The sequence below is a fragment of the Suncus etruscus genome, chromosome 1 (genome assembly GCF_024139225.1).
Source record: "Suncus etruscus isolate mSunEtr1 chromosome 1, mSunEtr1.pri.cur, whole genome shotgun sequence".
In the NCBI taxonomy this organism is placed as follows: domain Eukaryota; kingdom Metazoa; phylum Chordata; class Mammalia; order Eulipotyphla; family Soricidae; genus Suncus; species Suncus etruscus.
Genome location: NC_064848.1, coordinates 51,741,878 through 51,764,980, shown reverse-complemented (window position 1 = coordinate 51,764,980; position 23,103 = coordinate 51,741,878).

Here is a 23,103-nt window from a genome sequence, read left to right as displayed (position 1 = left end):
TGGCATTCTAGTGATGAGTGTAAATTTGGAATCTGTATGTATACTGAAATACTACTCATAGTATTTTAAATCTTGGTGCCTAATTAAAACTGGAAATTAATTTAAAAATATGAAGTGCATTTATTTTTATGCAGAAGTTCTATTTTTGTAAATTTATTCTATGACCATGCATGCATAAAGTAAATAATAATGTTTGCAGAATAATTTTAATGTAGTACTTGCATATTTAAAAATGGAATCACCCTCAATATGATATACAAGAACATATATTAAATTACTTTATGCAGTAAAATAATTGCAAAAGATGTAATAGTCCTAATACAACAGATTAGCAAAGATTTCCAAACTGCGTATCTTATGTGAAAAATGTTATGATGTCAAATAACTATATAAAATATGCTGTTAGTGGAACATTGTAAAACTATCCTTTCAATGCACTGAGTCTTTATGCAATTAATTCAAAATATAAAAATTAAAAATATTAAAAGTGATTGTTTCACAACGATGAATTCAGTGATCAAAACACAGGACAGAGGAAAATTTAGTTTGATAATTTATAATTTGGACTTTACATTTTATAGTAAATGCAAATATTGTCTGTTTCAAAATAATCTGTTTATTTAAAAAATGATAAAGTAGGGGGTAGAGAAAAGTACAACAGATAAGTCTCAGCATGACATTGACCTGGACTTGATTTCTGTACTCTCTATGATCCCCCAAGGTCATCAAGAGTGATCCCTGAACACAAATCCAATAGTAAACTATGAACATAGCTGAGTGTGACCCAAAAATCAACCCCCAATAAAACCCAAACCACAAAACAAAATGGAAATAGTATGATAGGCATTTATAAGTTGTATTAAAAGCAAATGGGCAAGAGAATAAGAAACAATATAATATATTGACCCAAGAATTTGAGAAAGATATAACAATTAGCAATGTCAATCAAAGATTATAATTTGTTACTGATTTTTATGCCATATATCTTGGTGCTCAATATTTATTTCTGGATCAGAATTCAGGAATCTCCCCTGGCAGTGACAGGGACTATATGCACACTTAGGATAAAAAGTTTACACATTTCTCTATCATTCTGACTTAATTAAATAATGTTTTAATGTTTTTCTTCTGATATTCATAATGAGCATTAAATAAATCAAAATATATTTTAAAACATTTTTTTTTTTTTGGTTTTTGGGCCACACCCGGCGGTGCTCAGGGGTTACTCCTGGCTATCTGCTCAGAAATAGCTCCTGGCAGGCACGGGGGACCATATGGGACACCGGGATTCGAACCAACCACCTTTGGTCCTGGATCGGCAGCTTGCAAGGCAAACGCCGCTGTGCTATCTCTCCGGGCATTTTTAACATAAGAACAAAGTATAAGTAGTAATATTGATACTAAAAATAAATTCTGAAGTGAGAAATAATTTGACATAATATGTATGACAGGAAAGAATTATTTCAGTATGAATGTTTACACTGAAAGGTTTCAACTTATAGACAAACCTTGAAAATAATTTATTGTGTTTTATAAAATAAAATAGAAAACGGTAGAAGGAAGGATGAAGTCAAGGAAGTGAAAGAGCTGCTTACCTAGGTTCAATTCTTGGATCCCATAGGTAACCAAGACTGCCAGAAATAATTTCTGAATGAAGATCCTGGATTACCCCTGAGTGCTGATGAGTTTGGTGAAAGAACGAAAGAAAGAAAGAATGAAAGAAAAGGAGGGAGGGAAGGAGGGAGGGAAGAAGGAAGGAAGGAAGAGGAAGGAAGGAAGGAAGGAAGGAAGGAAGGAAGGAAGGAAGGAAGGAAGGAAGGAAGGAAGGAAGGAAGGAAGGAAGGAAGGAAGGAAGGAAGGAAGGAAGGAAGGAAGGAAGGAAGGAAGGAAGGAAGGAAGGAAGGAAAGGAGGAAGTTTTTGCTAAACTTAATATATTTATTTACCAAATGTATGAAAGAATAGTAGACATATATCACCGGATAAATAAGACATGCAGTATTTGTAAAAATAAATATTTGCTTCATTACTTCATGCAGAACTTGGAAACATTCTCACATATTTTAATTTAATCTTTTTTATTTTCCTCATCCACTGAAAAGAGGTTCTGAATCCTCCATGTCTTGTTCACTTAATACTGAGATTTTTTACATGACAATTATCAATTCCCTAATTTGTGTTAAAATGTAATAGAAATAGCAGGAACACGTTGTGCTAGTGGTATGTGGTAAAAAAAAATACAGACATCTCAGGCACTGCTGGTGTGATTGTGGTCTGATTTATCTCCTATGAAAACTTTATGAAAATTCTTCCAAAAACTAATAATTCAGCTACCGTATGACCCAATGATCTTAGTGCTCAATATCTTTACCCCAAGATGCAAAAATATTCAATTGAATAAAATTTACACACACACACACACACACACACACACACACACACACACACAATATATATATATATTGCAGCATAAAGAATAGCCATGATATGGGACACAAGTTTCAGGAACATACATACCAGTAATAAAAATGTTTTATGTACATATACATATACAAATAAATATACAATGGAATACTATGAAGACAGAAGAAATGATGAAATCATGAAATTAGTGCAACTTGGTTAGAACAGAGAACCTCATGTTAAAGGTAGCCAGTTTGAATGACAAAGGCAAATATCTAGTTTTCTATCTTATCTGTGGTATTTATAAAGAATTACCTGTCTAGTTATTAGAAGATTTAAAATGCTGGTAAAACCTGGCTCTTAATTATAGGAACAAAGATACCAACAAATAAGAGAAATGGAGGGATGGAGTAAGTCTGTTAAAAGGGCAAGTCTCACAAGCCTTGGCTTTTCTGTGGTGTAATGGCAAAATATATGTATATAACTAAATCACTAGTCCCAACCTTAGTCCAAGCATGGTACTCCAACTAATATTAATTTACCTAAAAATGCAATTGACAATGAGTCAGGCTGGGGAGTGAGAGAGAACTTGGGATCTTCAAAGGAATGGCTTTCAGGGTAGTTGTATTTGAAGTCGATACATTGTAGGCCTGCAACTCTATTGTAAATAACTTTATAAATCAAGGTGTCTAAATAAATTTTAAAAAAAATTGGTTCATGAGGCCAGCGAGGTGGCGCTAGAGGTAAGGTGTCTGCCTTGCAAGCGCTAGCCAAGGAAGGACCGCGGTTCGATCCCCCAGCGTCCTATATGGTTCCCCCAAGCCAGGGGCAATTTCTGAGTGCTTAGCCAGGAGTAACCCCTGAGCATCAAAAAGGTGTGGCCCGAAAAACAAAACAAAACAAAACAAAACAAAAAAATTTTGGTTCAAAGAAGAGCCCCCCCCTTTTTTTTTATCATATTAAAAGAACTATGCTGCGAGAGACAAATGGTGAGCAAGTTTTTTTTGTCAGTGAGGATCAACCTCACTAAAAAAGAAAATTTACTAGTTACACAGAGAATATCAATGTAAGCTTTTATGTCTAAATATATATCTTTTAAGGCAACACTAGTTATTGAAACTGTGGCTACACTTTGCTATTGAATAAGACAAAATGAATGAGCACATGTATCAGAAATTACAATTACTTTCATTCTAAGAATGTAATTGCCTCCCAGAATTAATTTTGTGCTATTCTCTTCTCAATTACAGAGATGGAAAGACTACTATGCACATTTCAAACTTTCAGATTAATATTGTTTTATTGCTTCTTACTATTAATACAAGTTTCTGTTCACCCAAATTTAAATTATAGCTATATATTTTATATAAACTATTTTCTTTAATGTTTTAATCTTTAAGTCATCAGAAAGCTACCTAATGTATGGAGTAGGAACCAGAGAAAGCCATGTTTAAGCAAGTAATTTAACTCTAACGCTATATATCCTTGCTATATTTTATCTATTTTTCAAATTTATTTACCATTTTTCTATGAGAAAATTTATGTAATCTGCTCAGTCACTGAGAAAAGTTTGCCACTCTCTTATATTTTTCCCAATCACCAGCAAACTTTAAAATAATCATATATACATTTTCTTTTTTAATGAAAGTATGTAGTAGACTATATTAGGATGGTAGTGTCATGAGACCCCAACTTTTGCAATTAAACTTAAAAAGTTGTTTGTTATGATGGTAGGCTGGGTGGAGTGTTGGTGGTAATAGTGGTATGAGATGAACTCTGTGAGACACTGGTTGACACTGGTGGTGGGATTGATGCTAACACATTGTATGTGTAAAACTCAACTATGAATAACTTTGTAAATCACAATACTGTAAATACAACTTTTATATAAAAGTAAATAAATAGCATTGTGGGAAAAAAGTAAATAAATAAAAAGGCTGTGGAGAGAAGTGAAGAAAATAAAAATATATTTTCCTAAAAAGTCTTTGGACTTTCTTTGTGGGGGCTTGGGCCACACCAGTAATGCTCAGGGGTTACTCTTGGCTACGATCTCAGAAATCACTCTTAGCTTGGTGGACCATATGAGACACCAGGATTCGAACCACCAGCTGTCCTGGATTGTCTTCGTGCAAGGCAAAAACCCTACCGCTGTGCTATATTTCTGGCCCCTCTTTGGACTTTTTAAAACAATGAATTCATTCAGCAGATTTCTAAACTCTTATTGTACCATCAATAAACAAGAATCAAATTTTCACAGTTAAAAAAATATAAGTCTTGACTAAACTCTTTGAATAATAAAATGGCTATTTCTTGGTTCAATGTAATCTTTTTTTTTTTTTTAGTTTTTGGGCCACACCCGTTTGACGCTCAGGGGTTACTCCTGGCTATGTGCTCAGAAATCGCCCCTGGCTTGGGGGGACCATATGGGACGCCGGGGGATCGAACCGCGGTCCTTCCTTGGCTAGCGCTTGCAAGGCAGACACCTTACCTCCAGCGCCACCTACCCGGCCCCGGTTCAATGTAATCTTAATGTTAAAAAGTAGTTCATTATTTTTAGAATCTATTTTCCTTTAATTGGAATATTTTTCTTCAGTTTGAATCTAGAGTCATTTGACTTAAATTTCTTCCAAAGTAATTACTTTTTATTTTTAAGATCCAAAGTTCCTCACCAAAAATATAAAGTAAAAAAAACTCAAAATTTACGAGTTGTTTCTATATTTCTAACTTAATACTTTGCTTATGAAATTTGGGAAGAATAAAAAGGTAACCTGCATCATGAAAGATTGGCAATATATTCATATTAAGTAGCATTTTAATCCATGCTTGACTAAATGCCAAGGAGCACATATAGCTAAATTAAAAAATAATACTTGAAATAATGCTACTTACTAGTTTTATAAATAATCTGATGAATTATCTATATTTCTATGAAGTAGAGGTTCTTTTAGTCACCTTTTACTTATAATACATTTGTCATGAAAATTTTGTCCAAAATTTGGAATCAGAAAATGATTATTCTTTTAATAATGTGTTAAGATTAGACTATACTTCATGGTTACCTGTTATATGATTATCTAGGATAAAAAAAACTGTATGCCAGCAACTTTTAAACTTATGAGCTTTTAATATATTTTAAATAATTCTATAGTATTAGACATGAATTTAGGAAACTGAGTTCCATGCATATGTTCCTTGTTTTGTTATGTTTTGTTTGGGGACCACACCTAGCAGTGCTTAGGGCTAACTTCTGGTTTAACACTCAGGGATCATTCCTGGAGGGGTTCAGTGGGCCATGTGATGTGTTGGGAATATAATCCAGGTCCACCATGTACAAGACAAGCTCTATGCTCACTGTACTTTTGATCTGGCACCCTAACATGATGCCTATTTAAAAACATGGCAAATAATCCTTGATAAAAATCATTGCCAATCATTTCTCAATACTAGAAATTCAAATGATTTCTGATAAGAATGAAATATAACATAAATATTACTATGTTATGTCTAGTATACATTACCATTAACAAATCTTATAAAAGTCTATCAGAAAATTTATATATTTATTTATTTATTTTGTTTTTGGGCCACACCCAGTGACACTCAGGGGTTACTCCTGGCTATGCACTCAGAAATTGCTCCTGGCATGGGGGCCCCTAGAGAACGCCAGGATCCAAACCACTCTCCATCCTGGATCAGCTGCGTGAAAGACAAACATCCTATTGCTATACTATTTCTTTGGACCCTATTTTTGTATTTTTAAAGTAACCTATAAAAATCAGAATTCCATAAATTATCTTATAAAAAATATTTAACATCTTTTTGATTTTTTCATCAGTGTTAAATACAATTTTAACATGTCCATTATCTTATTATGACTCACATTTTAATTTTTTGGAAATTATATTTCTAAATTATTTTACATTTTTAAATTATACTCCAGCAATCTTTCTAACAAAGTCTTCATATAATAAAATATCCCTCCAGGATCTGAATGATAGCACAGCAGCTAGGGCATTTGCCAGATAGTCCCCAGAGCCCGCCAAGAGTTCTCTCTGACAACAGAGCCAGGAGTAACCCTTGAACTTGGCCAGGTGTGGCCACAAAACAAAATAAAATTAAACTAAAAATAATCTTCCAATGATAAAGCAGGACCAAAAAACTGATCACAGAAATACAGAATAAGCTGGAAGGAAATACTCAAATGAGAGTTAAGTTTTTTAAAAAAAATACAACTACTACAAAATTAAAGAATCAAGAGTATCATCAGTCATAGAACAGCACAAAGGTCGTGAAGGCCCATGGCACCAAAATGGTAAGCAGTGCTGGTTTCTCATCAAGGATATTTCTAAAGAACAGCAATCAGTCTGACCATCTACCATCATGTGCTGCTGTCGAAACAGACTTTAAAATGAACTTTACAAAGATCATGGAGGAACAAAATAAAAAGGAAATGGAAATAAATATAAACCATTTTCAGGAAACAATATATAGTATTTTAAAAGCAAAGGTCATAGTTTATAGAGAATAGAATCAATTCTTATTGGCCCATTTCTGATAAAATAGATTATCAAATTTCTTTTCACAAAAATTACACATGTCATTATATTAATTTTATACAAAGAAGAGAATGACACTTTGTAACTTTTAGCTTTTATTATTAAATATTAAAATAGTAGACATATAATGTATTTAATGTTCACACAGTAACTTGTCTAATATATGGTTATTTTTAAAGAGGATTTTATAAACACACTACAGTGCATTGAAGACAACAAACTATCAAGTCCTGAATATTAATATAATGATGTTTATTATGTGGAGGCTGGAAGATTCTTGGGATAGACTACATTGAAAATTAACAGATGATATTGAATTCTAATTCTACCATAAGCATATGGCAGAAAAATAGTAATTGTGATCCAGCTATTAAATTACAATAATCCAATACAATTAAGGTTGGAGAAAATAGCTTCAGAAATATTAGAATAAGGAGACAGAGTAATAGCACAATAGTTAGGGTGTTTATATTATATGTGGCTGACCCAGGATCTATTCCTGGAATTCCCATATGAGCCTGCCAGGAGCAATTTCTGAGCTTGGAGCTGGGAGTAAACCTGAGCTCCATTGGGTTTGGTCTGAAAACAATGCCCATCCCCCCAAAGAAACCTCTAGAAATATTAGAACAGAGTCACCAAAATCTAGAAAAAGTAAAGAGAAAATTTTTAATTGAATTTTAAAAAATCAGAAAAAAAAACACATTGACCAAAAATAAGTTTGCTCCAAATAAATGGTAATATTAAATATTTTAAGCTTGAAACTTTCTAATCATCTTGTAACTAATTAATCATTAAAGTTTTCTAATTTACAGTTATATTTATGTCATTTTGTAGATATATGCCTTGCTGTCATGTATCTTTAAGTAAGTACATCTATTTAAACTTTTGTCATTGTCTTTTAAAAATACCACAATGGACAAGCTTTCATAGCAGCCAATGGAAAGATCACATTAGCTAAAGGTTTGAGAACAAATACAAAACTGGGATACAGAGGCGGAGAGATAGTAAGTACCTCTAAAAGGCATTTGCTTTGCACTCATCCAACACTGGTTCGATTCCAGATATCCCATTTGGTCCCAGAGCCTGCCTGGAGCGATTTCTGAACAGAGCCAGGAGTAATCCCTGAGCACGGCCAGGTGTGAACCACCCTCCTCCAAAAACAAAACAAAGGTACAAAACTGGGAAACCCTTAATGACTGGCATATAAATTTCTACTTTCAACATATCACCTACCTTTTATTTTTATTTATTTTTAGATGATTCATTTTCTTTTTTTATTTATTTTTATATATTTTATTTAAACACCTTGATTACATACAGGATTGTGTTGGATTTCAGTCATGTAAAGAGCACCACCCATCACCAGTGCAACATTCCAGGATTTTGTTGAGGATCTTTGCATCTGCATTCATCAGCGATATTGGTCTGGAATTTTCTTTTTTCATAGCATCTCTGTCTGGTTTAGGTATCAAGGTGATGTTGGCTTCATAAATGTTATTTGGAAGTGTTCCCGTTTGTTCAATTTCATGAAAGATTCTTGCCAGGATTGGTAGTAGTGCCTCTTGGAAAGTTTGAAAGAATTCATTAGTGAATCCATCTGGGCCTGGGCTTTTGTTTTTGGACAGACATTTCATTACCATTTTAATTTCATCAATAGTGATGAGGGTGTTTAGATATGCTACATCCTCTTCATTCAACTGTGGAAGATTATGAGTCCAAGAATTTATCCATTTCTTCCAGGTTCTCATTTTTAGTGGCATAGAGTTTCTCAAAGTAGTTTCTGATTACCCTTTAAATCTGCGCCATATCAGTAGTGATCTCTCCTTTTTCATTCCTAATATGAGTTATCAAGTTTCTCTCTCTCTCTTTCTCTCTCTCTCTTTCTCTCTCTCTCTCTTTCTTTTTTAGTTTTGCCAGTGGTCTATCAATCTTGTTTATTTTTTCGAAGAACCAACTTCTGCTTTCATTGATCTTTTAGATTGTTTTTTGGGTTTCCACTTCGTCGATTTCTGCTCTCAGCTTTGTTGTTCCCTTCTATCTCCCTATTTTTGGTTCCTTTTGTTGAACACTTTCTAATTCTATGAGCTGTGTCATTAAGCTATTCAGGTAGGCCCCTTTTTCCTTTTTGATATGTGCTTGCAAAGGTATAAATTTTCCTCTCAGTAATCCTTTTGCTGTGTCCCATAAGTTCTGATAGTTTGTGTCCTTATTATCATTTGTTTCCAGGAAAGTTTTGTTTCCTCCTTGATTTCATCTCGGACCCACAGGTTATTCAGTATGAGGCTGTTTAACTTCCAGGTGTTAAAGTTTTTCTTTTCTGTCCCTTTGGAATTCACATGATTTCAGAGCCTTGTGTTCAGCAAAGTTAGCTTGCACAGTTTCTATCCCCTTGATATTATGGAGGTATGTTTTATGTGCGAGCATGTAGTCTATCCTGGAGAATGTCCCATGTACATTGGAGAAAAATGTGTATCCAGGTTTCTGGGTATGGAGTGTCCTATATATATCTAATAGGTCTCTTTCTTCCATTTCTCTTCTCAGGTCTAGTATATTCTTGTTGGATTTCAGTCTAGTTGACCTATCCAGTATTGAGATATTATTTTTCAGATTTGCCAAAAATTGTATTAAATATTTTGCTGGCCTCTCATTCAGTGCATATATATTTAGGCTCTGCTTTTCTGGAGCCTCTGGGAAAGCAAATTTTCTGGGCCCTTTTCGGCCCACTCCCAAGAGGTTCAGGAGACAGGACAGGAGACAAACACACACAGGCAGCACTCACAGTTTCTCACAGTCGGGGCCCACTTGGCAGGCGTATATTCGTAGATTTTCCCAGCCTGACATCACATACATGGGATCTGCCTTCTACGAAGTACTGTTTATAGCCAGTTTTCTTGTTTGGAAGCAGTTGCTTGGCGTTCTGGCCCTTGAATGAGCCTCTGGGAGAGCGAATTTTCTGGGCCCTTTTCAGCCCACTCATAAGAGGTTCAGGAGACAGGACAGGAGACAAACACACACAGGCAGCACTCACAGTTTCTCACAGTCAGGCATCACCTACCTTTTAAAATGATAAAATTATAGTGCCAGAAGCATCCTACTTATCCCTCTATTCTCAGCCAAAAGTTAATCGAAGAACAAATTCACAGATAAATATAATCATACTTATATATTATATGTATATAAATTACACACCTTCACCACTACCTAAAAATTTTGATCCCCCACCATTGTACTATGTCACCAGTAATTATTCTTTATATCTTCCGCATGTTTGTTTATTGTTTAGGTAAGTTTTGTCATCCTTGGCCAATGATTTGTGTGTCAATACTGTTTACTCCTATTGTCTCTCTATTTTCCAGAGATAAATGAGATTATTCAATATTTTTTCCTCTGACTTACATTTACTAGTGTTATATCTCTCCAGCTCATTCCATGTTGCAGTGAAGTATTATGGTCACTGGCACACTTAATAACTTTTTATAATCAATAAAAACACCAAAAAATCTTGTTTTGCATTCTCTTGCTTATTTTTTGAGATATACATAACTTTGGAAATACTTGAATCTGTAATTTTTCTTTTACATGGTAACCTCCTTTTCTCTTTCCCCCTAAAAATTTAGACTCCCTGGATTTAGAAAAAGCTAAGGCTTATTGTTTAGAGGATGTGTGAGCATCTCTTTTCAGAGACTGGCCCACAACTTCAGTTGTCTCTAATTGGGCCAAAGTGGAGCTTGAAGACTTTTGTATTAATAAGAACCCCATACCCTGGCTGGATATTATTCATCGAAGGAGACAGTATAGTAGTGTGTGCTCAGTTTATCACCATATGTTCACTGCATATACCTTAACAGCACAAGTGACCTTCTTTCTCATGAATATATATATATATATATATATTTTTGAAAAACTACCCTAATATGTGTAAACTGTTAAATTATGCTATTCGTGTTAGGCATATAATTACACCTTGTATTCTCTCTCTTTAAAATTGTTCTCAGAGTCTGGAACCATAATCAACCTGTACATAGCTGCTATTCCATCTGTACAATCACATATGGTCCAGAGCCCTGCTAAGAGTATCTGTGGGCACAAAGTCAGAAGTAAAAAGGTGTGGTCCAAAATCTCCAACACATTGAAAAACTAAGTTATTCACAGGTCTGTGTTGGTTTACATCAGGGGTCTTCAAACTACTGCCCATGGGCCACATGCAGCCCGCAGAGGAGTCTGATCCATCCCACCAGCAGTGAGCGCTGTTTGGTTGCCAAGATACCTGCCAGCATATACACTAAGTGTGACGGTTTCTCAGGGATGACGTCAACTGCCTCCACCCACGGCATGTTGTGTGCTGGGAGGGTGGCCGTGAGGGCGGTGTTGAGAGGGACACTGATGCGCCCTTGCCTGACACTTGGCGCATGCATTGCTGATGACGTCACTGGAGGGCGCTGGACGCAGCGTGGCGAGGAGTACCACATGTGGGTGACTATATGATGTAAAAAGGCTCCTGCTCCACCCACAGGCAATGTGGTGTCTGTGTGCTATGCCTGCCTGTCAGTGAGGTTTTCCTCCACTCCCTCCACTGCCAAAGGTCAGTCAAAAGTGCCATAGAAATAAATTTTTGCCAGATGGGGGGTTCTGCCCAATTGGGCTGTGGGTGACTCATATGAAAATTCCCCTTTGGGGGTGGTGAGGCGTTCAGTGCTGAAATCAAAGTTCGGGGGTGGGCGGTGGTTGGGAGGTTAGGGGTTCGGTGCTGAATTGCCAGTGTGGAAAATTAGGGGTTCGATGCTGAAGCATTTTAAAGGGTTTACATTGAAAATTTTATATGCATTTTGCAATTCCTTTTCAGTGTTCACATGCTGATTCCGAACATATCAATTTGGGCATTATATAGGGAGATATAACTGAACTATCAGGGACTGAGCTGGTCTGCTTAGAAAAGCCTGCAAGGGGTAAGTGTTCACATCAGGGACTATGGGGGTTCATACACTGTGTGTATATATACACACATATTTGTATTTCACTAATATCAGTTTTGAATTCGTAGGAAACAATGATGTCAAGAAAAAGAAAAATTGACGGCAAGTGTAGGATATTCAAAGAACAGTGGACTTATCATTACTTTTTATGCAGTACAAAGAAAAAGCTGTGTCTGATATGCCAGAATATAGGTGCTGTGTTCAAAGAATACAATTTGCGATGCCACTATCAAACTCAACATAAAGATAAATATGATTGCTTGGTTGGAGAAGTGAGAAAAGATAAAATATTACAACTGAAACATACACTGATGACTCAGCAAAATACTTTTGTGAAGCAGAAGCAGTTAAATACTTCCTCACTGCAGGCAAGTTTTCAGGTTGCCAAGCTAATAGCGCGCAATGGTAAACCATTTGTGGAGGGAGAATTTGTTGAAGAATGCCTTATTTTTGTTGCCAAAGAGATGTGTCCAGAGAAGGCCTATTTATTTAGTACAGTGAGCCTTTCAGGACTTACAATGACACGAAGGATTGAAGAAATGGGAGAAAATTTGCCGCACCATTTGCAAAACTCTGCAAAGAAACTTTGCTATTTTTCCTTGGCACTCGATGAAAGTAATGATGTTCGTGATTCTGCCCAACTTCTCATTTATATGCTTGGGACAAATGAGTATTTTGAAGTCACAGAAGAGCTTGCTGCACTGCAAAGTATCAAAAGTACATCACAGGAGTAGATATATTTGAAAAGGTTTGCCAAACTGTGAATGGTTTGGAGCTGGACTGGGTTAAACTAATCAGTGTAACAACTGATGGTGCTCCTAGCATGGTGGGGTCTAAGAGAGGAGTAATTGCTCACATTACACAAAAGATGGACAAACATAACCATCCTCATCCAATTGCCATTCTCTGCCTCATCCACCAACAAGCGCTATGTTGTAAATCACTGAAGTGGAACTCTGTTATGAAGATTATGGTATCTTGTGTTAATTACATTAGAACTCATGCACTAAACCACAGACAATTTCAGGAATTTCTATCTGAGGTAAATATTGCCCATGAAGATATTCTGTACCACACAGAAGTTCATTGGCTGAGTAGAGGGAGAGTTTTGAAACGTTTCTATGACTTACTTCAGCAGATTACAGCTTTTCTACTTTCAAAAAACCAAGAAATACCAGAGCTCAATGATGCAGAATGTAAATGGCACCTTGCCTTTCTTACAGATATAACAGAGCTACTCAACAGTTTCAATCTGCAACTTCAATGCAAGGGGAAGCTCATCTGTGATATGGCATCGCATGTGAAAGCATTTGAAGTAAAATTAGGCCTTCTCATCAAACAAGTACAGGAGGAAAACTTCAGTCATCTCCCAACAACTCAAAACCTGTCAGCGGACAAACCATTGGTTGCATTCCCAAAGAAAACATGTCTGGCTTCACTAGAATTGTTGCAAAAGGAGTTTCAATTTAGATTCAAAGAGCTTCATCTCCATGAACAGGACATACAGCTTTTTCGTAACCCATTTTCTGTTGAGATAGAAAATGTCCTTACAATTTACCAAATGGAACTGGCTGAACTGCAGAATTGTGACTCTCTGAAAGACGCATTTAACTCAACTAACCTTTTGAATTTCTATGCATCTCTCCTCTCTGAGACATATCCAAATATCAGAAACCATGCACTCAAAATGGTAACCATCTTTGGTAGCACTTATGCCTGTGAACAGACTTTTTCAAGAATGAAACATCTGCAATCTCCAACCAGATCAAGATTAACTGATGCCCAGTTGCATCACTTGTTATGGCTGGCAATGACAAATATGGAACCGGACATTGACCATCTCATTAGCCAAAAGCAGGCCCACAGTTCCTATTGAAATACTGGTGTGATGGGGGCCGGGCGGTGGCGCTCGAGGTAAGGTGCCTGCCTTACCTGCGCTAGCCTAGGAGACGGACCGCGGTTCGATACCCCGGCGTCCCATATGGTCCCCCAAGCCAGGAGCGACTTCTGAGCGCATAGCCAGGAGTAACCCCTGAGCTTCACCGGGTGTGGCCCAAAAACCAAAAAAAAAAAAAAAAAAGAAAGAAATACTGGTGTGATCTGTTTATTTATAAATGGTTTTCATTTTATTTATATAAGATACGTGCAGTGTGAGTAGGAATTAGTAGCTCATATAGTCCGGCCCTCCAGCTCTCTAAGGTACCGTAACCTGGCCCCCACTTTAAAAAGTTTGAAGACCCCTGGTTTACATCTTTCCAAACTAAATTGTTTCATTATTAATAAACCCCACTTTTCTTTTCGGATTTTTCTGTGCTTTTTCTAGGATGGCACAGCCTAAAACTAGGAAAGTATTGCTATCCATAGTCGTAATGCCTTGAAACTACTAAAATAACCAGTTTTTCTGACAGTCATGTGGTATGATGGGATCTCTGTAAAAAGAAAAATTCTATGTAAGGTAGGTCCTTCCTTCCTTCTTTTTTAAAAGTATTTCCTTCTCTCTTTAAGTTGAATGTTTTAGATTATTTTATCATTTATATTTACCATGATTTATAAGTTATTGTTAATAGAATTACATGTAGTAATTACAGGGCTGATTTTTTAACATAAAATAAAGAATTCCACCAATTTAAATTTCTTTCTTATTTTTGAATATTGATTTTTAATATAATTTCACACCACATATTTTATGTTTCTTCAGAAGTTTTAAATATCTCTATGTAAGTATTAGACTCAAAATATTACACAGTAGAGTTGAAATGTATTAAGGTAGAATAACAAACTTATTTTACATTTAATAATAGACATTCTTAAAGTAAATGTTAGAAGTTGATTTTATTATTATCTTAAACTGAAAAATAGATTTGAAAACCAAAAATTCTACTCTCAATAAAACTAAACAGAACATATAAAAAATATTTTGAATATATGAGAAGATATTTTTAGTAAAAGAGAATTAACAATATTTATGAGAAATTATATTAGACTTATTATTTTATTTTATTAATTATTATTTTATTTGCTTTTTATTTTGTGTGGGGTTTTTCCTGAAAATGCTTAGGAATCAATCCTGACTTTGCTTACAAGAATATATGCAGTGCCAGGGATAAAAGTTGGTTGGCTGTCCTTTAGGCAAGTATCTTAACACACTATTTTCTCTCCCTCACCCTTAACAACTATTAAAAATAATTTTTTGGTTATATATAAATATAAGTATTATATTTAATGACAGCAATATTGGTAAGAACTAGAAAATTCAATGTAAAATTTGTTTACAGGGGCAGAAGGTTGCCATGCATGCATCCTTGCGATGAGTAGGGATTTTACATTGCATGTGGCTAAGCTGAGTTTGATTCTTGGCACCCTTTATGATTCCCTGAAACCACAATGAGTGATCCCAGCACACAGAGCCAGAAGTTTCCCCAAGTATGACTAAGTGTGGCCTTAAAATTAAAATAAAACAAACAAGCAACATATTTGTGGACAATGGTGGAGAAATAAAGATAGCTTTGTAATGGGTGTGGTAAAATTGATTCATGAAACATAAAAATATGTATTCCCTTGGGCCGGAGCGGTAGTGCAGTGGTAGGGCATGTTTGCCTTGCACATGGCTGACCCAGGAAGAACCTTGGTGTGATCTCTTAGCATCCCATATGGTCCCCCAAGCCAGGAGCAATTTCTAAGTGCATAGCCAGGAGTAACCCCTGAGCATCACCAGCTGTGGCCCAAAAACCACACACATACACACACACACATGCATGCACACACAAACACACAAATGTATAGTCAAATGTTAGCTCAATAAATTAAATATATAATAAGTATATAATTATTCATACCCTGAAAAATAATGAATGTTATCTCAATAAACTTGCTCTACATAGTAAATAAATATTAATGGTTTGACCTAAAGACACTATAACTTCCTGCCATTAACAAAATGATATGGCTTATTATCAGATCTGAAAATAACACAATTAAATAAAAATATTTTAACATATTGTTAATTTACACAATAACCTTTGTTCCAAGTTTAAATGTCAACTTCCTTGACATTAGTGAGTACTTGAGGTTTTCTTTTGCTCTGTTAATGTATCTATTGAGCTACTTTCATAATAGAAAGAAAAATCAAGGATTTAAAGGGGGAGAAGTAATATCCAAACAGCAGCTGCAGAAGATAATGGATAGACTAACTTTTTCATTTTTAATCACATGGACTAGATAAATAATTTAAAATCCTTAAATATATAATGCTTTCAAAGAAGAGAAATGGACCAGGTTTCCAAAGATATTGACTTCCAAAGTGCTATATGGAGTGGCAAAGTATTAAATTTTTAAATATTCTGATCCTAATCTTTACATTATGGACTGTGTATTGATTGAAGCAATGTGTTTTTTTTCTTTTACCAGACACCGTTTACAGATATCACTTGCTGTCATTCTGGGAAATGCGTGATTGCACCATCATTATCCTCAACATAGTCAAAATCTTTCAGTTTATTTTATGTTATTTTTTTTAATTTATAAAGATTGATACATGATTCTTATTTCATAAGAAATGTTTCCTGTATACTTATTTTCTCTGGAGTTAATTAAACTTTATGATGACTAATCAACTCTGATTTTGAATATTTTAATTTAAAATCTGTTATAACTTTTATAAGAATACAATGCAAAAATCTCCACAGCAGATCTAATAATTGCTTACTATGGAAGCAATTATTGATTTATACAATAAGCACTATAAATATTCCTCATTTAGGAATTTCAACCATTAATAAGGGTTCCAATTATTGTATCTCCAAGTGTATATAGTGCTCAAGACCACATCACTTAAAATATTCTGTTAGTAAGTAGACCTAACAAACAGAAAAAAGAATAAATTACCTTCTATTTTTTTCCACTTGAATAAATATGAACATGAACACTGTCATAAAATGCTGGTTTATATAAAATGGTCAATTAAAAATATAACTAGTGGTAAAAAGTGTTGGTTCATTATAAGTAATCCATGCTAAAAATAGTAATCATTAGATTAAATAAAACAAAAGTAAAAATATGAACTTTAAATTTTTGAAAATTTTCTAGAAAATATATTTAGAAGCATTAGGATTACAAAAATTCTATTGTTAAAACACCAATTGAAAACCAGAAGTTTATGCTAAAATGATTAACTATGCTTGTTGTTTTTGTATTTGGGGCCACATTTAGCAGTGCTCAGGGTTACTTTTGGCTTTACATGCAGGGATCATTTCTACCAGATTCAGTGATTTAGGATCAAACTCAATATCTGCTATTTGCAAGGGTAACCCTTCATCTTCTGTCAGGTATCTCCAGAATTCTCTCTTCTTTGATGAGAACATATCCTTGGACTTTTTGAGTAGGTAAAAAAAATATTTTTTGATTTTGGGGCCACACCTAGTGACACTCAGGGGTTTCTTCTGGTTACATGCTCGGAAATCACTCTTGGCTTGGGGGACCATATGGGACGTCAGGCAATTGAAACATGGCCCGTACTAGGATAGTGAGAGCAAGGTAGAAGAAGCCTTACCACTTGCACCACTGCTCTGTCCCCTACCTTCATATAATTTTTTGATGATAGACTTCATGTTTTCATGTCATGCTTTTGTTAATCTTTCATGAATGTCTACTTTATTTTCTATAAATTTGCTAGATGAGGATCAGAAATTATCTTCCCCACATTACCTTGTCATTTAGTTGCCAAAGAAAAACTTAGCAACATATAAAGAAATCTTATTAGATAAATGAATAAACAAAATAGTGAAAAAACAGATATCAATATAAGATTAATAGTTATATCTTTTAACTACTTCTAATAATAGATCAGAAGAAGTATATCTATTGTCTAACATGTAATTTTACAGACTGAGAAACAGTAGAAATTTTAAACAAACATTGGAAAAGATAGACTTTTTGTATACTAGCCTATATTGAGATTATTTTTAAGAATTATTTTTAATTATTTAAGAATTATTTTTTAAGAATTTAAGATTTTAATTATATATTATATGTAAAGGCATATAATTATACATTACTTTCTGTATCAAGTAGCTATGTACTTAATGCCCTCAATTACCATAATAGGTAAGAGACATAAATTTTAAAAATTAGTTAAATGAACAAATTTGTCTAAAAGTTTATAATTTTGATAAAATGAAGTCTAAGTGTATTCTACCTTTAATCTTACAAAGAACTTGATAAATATACATACCTACATACTGGTACTTACATACATACAGGTTAATATAGCTCTAATACTATTTAATTGCTAATCAATGCAAATAAAAATTGTTATTTATTAAAGTCCTTCAAATCTGAAAGTTGTACTCTCCTTACAATCTTTTTAAGCTATGTATTCTATCTCACATAAATAAGAGCAAAGGAACTTGCTGACAGTCCTGAAAAATCCATATATTTTAATATATGCTGCTACCTGACATTGTGCCATCTTATACATTTTAAATAAATGTTTCATCTCTCTCTACTGCTAGGTGATTTTACCCTGAAGGGCACCATTTTATGAATTCAATAGCAAACAATATAGTAGGCCTAGATGAAGCCTTGGAGGCTTTTCTTGATCTATTCTTGAAATTTCAAACAGAAAAATACTTTAACTATTACATAAACAAGTATTGGCTCATGTGCTGAGACCTCAATAAATTCTAGACCAAACTAATGATAATTAAACAGCAGACAAGATTTAATCACAACTAATGCTTTCATTTTGATTTTATTTTGACTCTCTTTGAGTGCCAAGTATAGCAGTGTGCTAAAGCAATGGGTAGAGCAGACTGAGATATAGTAACATAAGCAACATAAAAATTGTAACTGAAACTTGAGTCTTAAGCAATCACACTTTAACTTGGAAAGGGCATAATGTTTGCCTTTTTAATTTTATCTCATATTTGAATATTTAAAGATTATATTCACTAAATATCTGTACATTCAGAGAAGCTTATTGAAATAAAATCATTACTCATCTTGAATTCCTTTTCTTTTCCCTATTTGTTTTTAGCATACCCATTTGTGCTCAGAATTTATTTTTAACTCTTTGCTCAGAGATAGTATCAAATTTAGCCATGCCCAAAGCAAGCACTATACTTCTGTGCTATATCTTCTATTCCATAAATTCTTCATTTTTGTTTATAGATTTTTGGACCACCCTTGATTATATATATTGGGGGGCACACCCAGTGATGCTCGAGTTACTCCTGGCTATGCGCTCAGAAGTCGCCCCTGACTTGTGTGACCATATGGGACACCTGGGGATCGAACCGAGATCCGGCCTAGGCTAGCATGGACAAGGCAGATGCCTTACCACTCTGCGTTACTGCTCTGGCCCCCACCCTTGATTATTTAAACTCTTCATCTATTCTGTTATCAATATTGTGAAAACTATGTTCTCCCTTTTATTTGTAATTATTTGCTGTTGATATATATTTATAATCTATTTTTTAAAATAACAATTACTCTATTTCTTGCAGTTCCTTTATACATGTGAATGAAATTTATTTTTTATTTTAAAAATCATTTTTTAATTTTTAATAACGATATATTGCAACACTAAGATTTATCAAGTTGTTTATAAGTCATTTTCTGCATGAAATATTCAAACTTCTATCCTACTTCTAGTATGACCTATCCTTTACCATTGTACCCAATTTCCTACTTATGACCATAATTAACTCCTTGAAAGCAGAAATAATTTTACTTCATATTGTTTATTACAATGCAAAGGTAAATTATCAAAACTTAGGTCAACAAGTATTCATTTTAAATAAATTAAAATTTAAAAAGTATTAAAATTAAAATAAAAGTTTAAATAGTTTAAATATTTAATTATTAACTATACATTTTAATTTTTAAATATTTATTAATATCATTCTTTAAGGATTTACTTCCTAAGAGAAGGACACTCTTTGACCTGTGGGAATGATGCTGGGAATGAGGACAGGCTGCAAGAGAGTCCAGATCCAGTCAAATGTGCTAGTCAACGACTGACTCCAGGACAAAGTAGGAAGACCCTTGGCATCAATATCCTACATAGGCCCCTGATGGTCTGTTCCCATGTTCCCAGGGCCCAAGTTGGGACCTCCTTTGCCTCAGGTCTGATTCCTTCCTGATAGCCTCCCACTCCTCCGCAAAACCTCTGCTCTGCAGAGTGGCAAGTCAGTGCTGCCTTAGACCCAGTCTTAGTGGCCTCCTTCCTAAACCAGCAGAGCTCTTGGTTTCCAGGGACCTTGATTGTCCTTGGACCTCACCAGCCCAATTCAGACAGGAAAGCATCTCGCCTCCGAGAGAGGTCCTGGTTGGATTGGGATTGCATCGCAATAGCCAGGAGGAGTCTGCAGGGGTATTAAGAATCAGTCCTTGAGCTGTTCTGTCACAATGTAGAGTCAGGGTGCATGCAGTTCATGGGTCTGAAATCATTTTTGCCTTTTTTTGACAATGCAGTTCAAACATAGCTCTGCTATGTTTGGCCCAGAGCCAATGTCAGGAGCCGTTGATCAGGCTCCATGTTTAAATGGCTCAAGTTCCCTTCATCTCGGACTTGAATGTGAGTTGTTCAAGGCTCACCGTGCCTGCTGGAATTTGAGAGCTTCTGCCTTGAGATTTTTTCCATGGCCAGGAGCCAAGGTGATGTCACTGACCGAGGGAGCAGATAGTCAAGGTCCCCAAAGTTTCCAACACACCCCAGATTTCTTCACCAAGAGGGCAACTCTGTTTCCTCCCCGTGCCTCTTGGTGAGTTGATGACTTACTTCTCACACCCTCTAGTGCTCTAGACCTTAGACAAAGTAGAATATTCACTTGTTGGGTAATTCAAGGTTCTAGTGGCCGTGCTGGGTGTGTGGGAAGTGAGTAAACGCAGGGTTCCATCTCCCAGGTCTCGAGAGTTCTCTGCCTTGTGATGCTGGAAACACCCTAGGGGAGTGAACAGTGGAGCCTAAACCCCACCTGCAGCCCTGCAGAGGACACATTGGGATGTAAAGTGATGGCAAGACTCACCTATCTATGGCTCCAACATTTCTTTCTGGGTCATAATACCCCATTTCCAGTGCTACCTCCCATGGCATTCTTCTGGCTCTTCCCTATGTCACAGGCTTAAAAACCCACAAGCTGCCTGCCCAAAACTCACCCATAGACGGAGGATTAAAATGGGAAAACTCCAACTTTTGGAGGGAGTTGATCTTGTTCTTCATGTCCTCAGTGGACTCAATCCTCTGCCAAACAGGGAAGAGATGAGGACAATGACAGGACAGGTGGTGAGGGGTCTGACTAAACAAATGAACTGGTTTGAATCCCCAGCATCACACTTGGACCTTAGGAGCACCTCTGGTGTCAATCCTGAGCACTGAGCCAAGAGAAACCCCTGAGCACTGCTGGCTGTAGCCCAACTACTGAGTCAAATTAAACAAAACTTAAACCATGGAAGAAGCTCATGGAGGAAGGCCCTGACCAGGGGGGCTCTACCCTCATCCCAAGCTTGCTTCTGGTGGCACAACTCTGACAGAAGGTTAGAGATGGTGGAATGACACCATGATCACAGCTTTGAGACAGGAACCAGGAGAAAGGAGAGTTGCTGGAGACTTGGGGAGGCCAGGCTGAATTCTACGAAGTGCATTCCAATCAGGTCAGGGAAAGGACAGGAAGCCTGACCAAGGGCCACTCATTTTTGGCCTGAGAGACCAGGTGGAATAGCTAGGAACATAACCACATCAGTCACATGAAGCCAAATTCCTAGCCTGCTGTACTATCACCTCCAGCCCCTTAACATGTTTTTTATACACATACACAGTGGTTCAAGGTGGGGTAGGAAACCATAGATATACAGTATAAAAATTTAGGGGTTTTGGGGCTGTCTTTGCAGTGAGATCTTACCTCCACCTCAACCAGGGAGCTTGATTTTCTTACAGGTTTTTTTTTTCCAATGAGGAGCTCCAGCCTTGCTGTGGAGCAATTGGGGATGGGATTCTGCATGTTTGTGAGTCACATATAGGAATCAGGCTGTCAAGGAGCACTTGAATCAATATTTCTCAGTAGAGCTAATGTTTCTCTTTCTCTCAGAGCTGGGCTTGACTGGAATAAAAGGCAGAAAATGCTGTGTCCCTCGGTGATGACCCACATTGGCCCATGGCCTGGACTCCCCTGCTTGGCCCTTTCCACTGGAAAACACTTGGATCAACTTCTGTGGGTTCTTCTTCCCCACCCTCAAACTTCCCACCCACATCCTTCTTCCTGAGTCTGGACAACCAGGATCCAGGCTTAAGAAATTTTCTCATTTATTCCACTCACCATTGCACTCAGAGTTACTCACTAAACACACCTGAATCTGATCTTTGGGCCTCTTCTCTCCTTCACAGGAATCTGCCTTAGTCTCTCCACAGCTTTCTCTGTCTACCCTCCTCCACAGAGGACCTGGTGCCTATGGTACCACAGAAACAAGCCCATTAACTTTTGGTGTCATTGTACAAATATATCCCATAGAAACTGGTCCCTCAGCAAAGATGTCAATGTTGGAAGGTTTGGACAATGTTGGCAGAGTCTCTCTTCCAATATTCTAAGAAGTAAAGATACACAAAAGTCAGTTAAGTTCCACAAAGCCAGAGGGTTGGCAGGTATTCCCAAATCCTCTCAGCTCCCTAAATCTCAAGGAATACCCTGTACACAATTCCCTACAAAGGCTTTTGTGTAGGACCAACTTCACACCCCTTGGCATTCATCCCCACCCAAGGGCAGCCCATCTTCAATACCTGCTGTGTGGGCTCTGAGCACTGCACCTCAGCTTCAAGGTCCTTGTTCCTTGAAAGCAATCCCACCCTTCACCTGAGAATCTGGGATATTGTTAGGGCATCCCACACCCCCAAGATCTCTTGCTTGTCTCAGGCCTTGACTATTGAGACAACCATGGAGGCCTGAGTTTCCAGGTGGTTTGTGAAATGAGAACAGAGTGTGTCCTGTTCATCTGTGGCTCAGTAAACTCCATCTTCTCCCATCAAATTTGTAAGAATACCCTTCCCTTTTCCTCTGCAAGTTCTCTGCAACCCAAAGAAATTTAGCACTTGGTATTTATATTGGGTCGGTGGTTTTGTGGGCCACACCCAGCGATGCTCAGGGCTTTCTCTAAACTCTGTAGTTAGGGATCACTTCTGGAC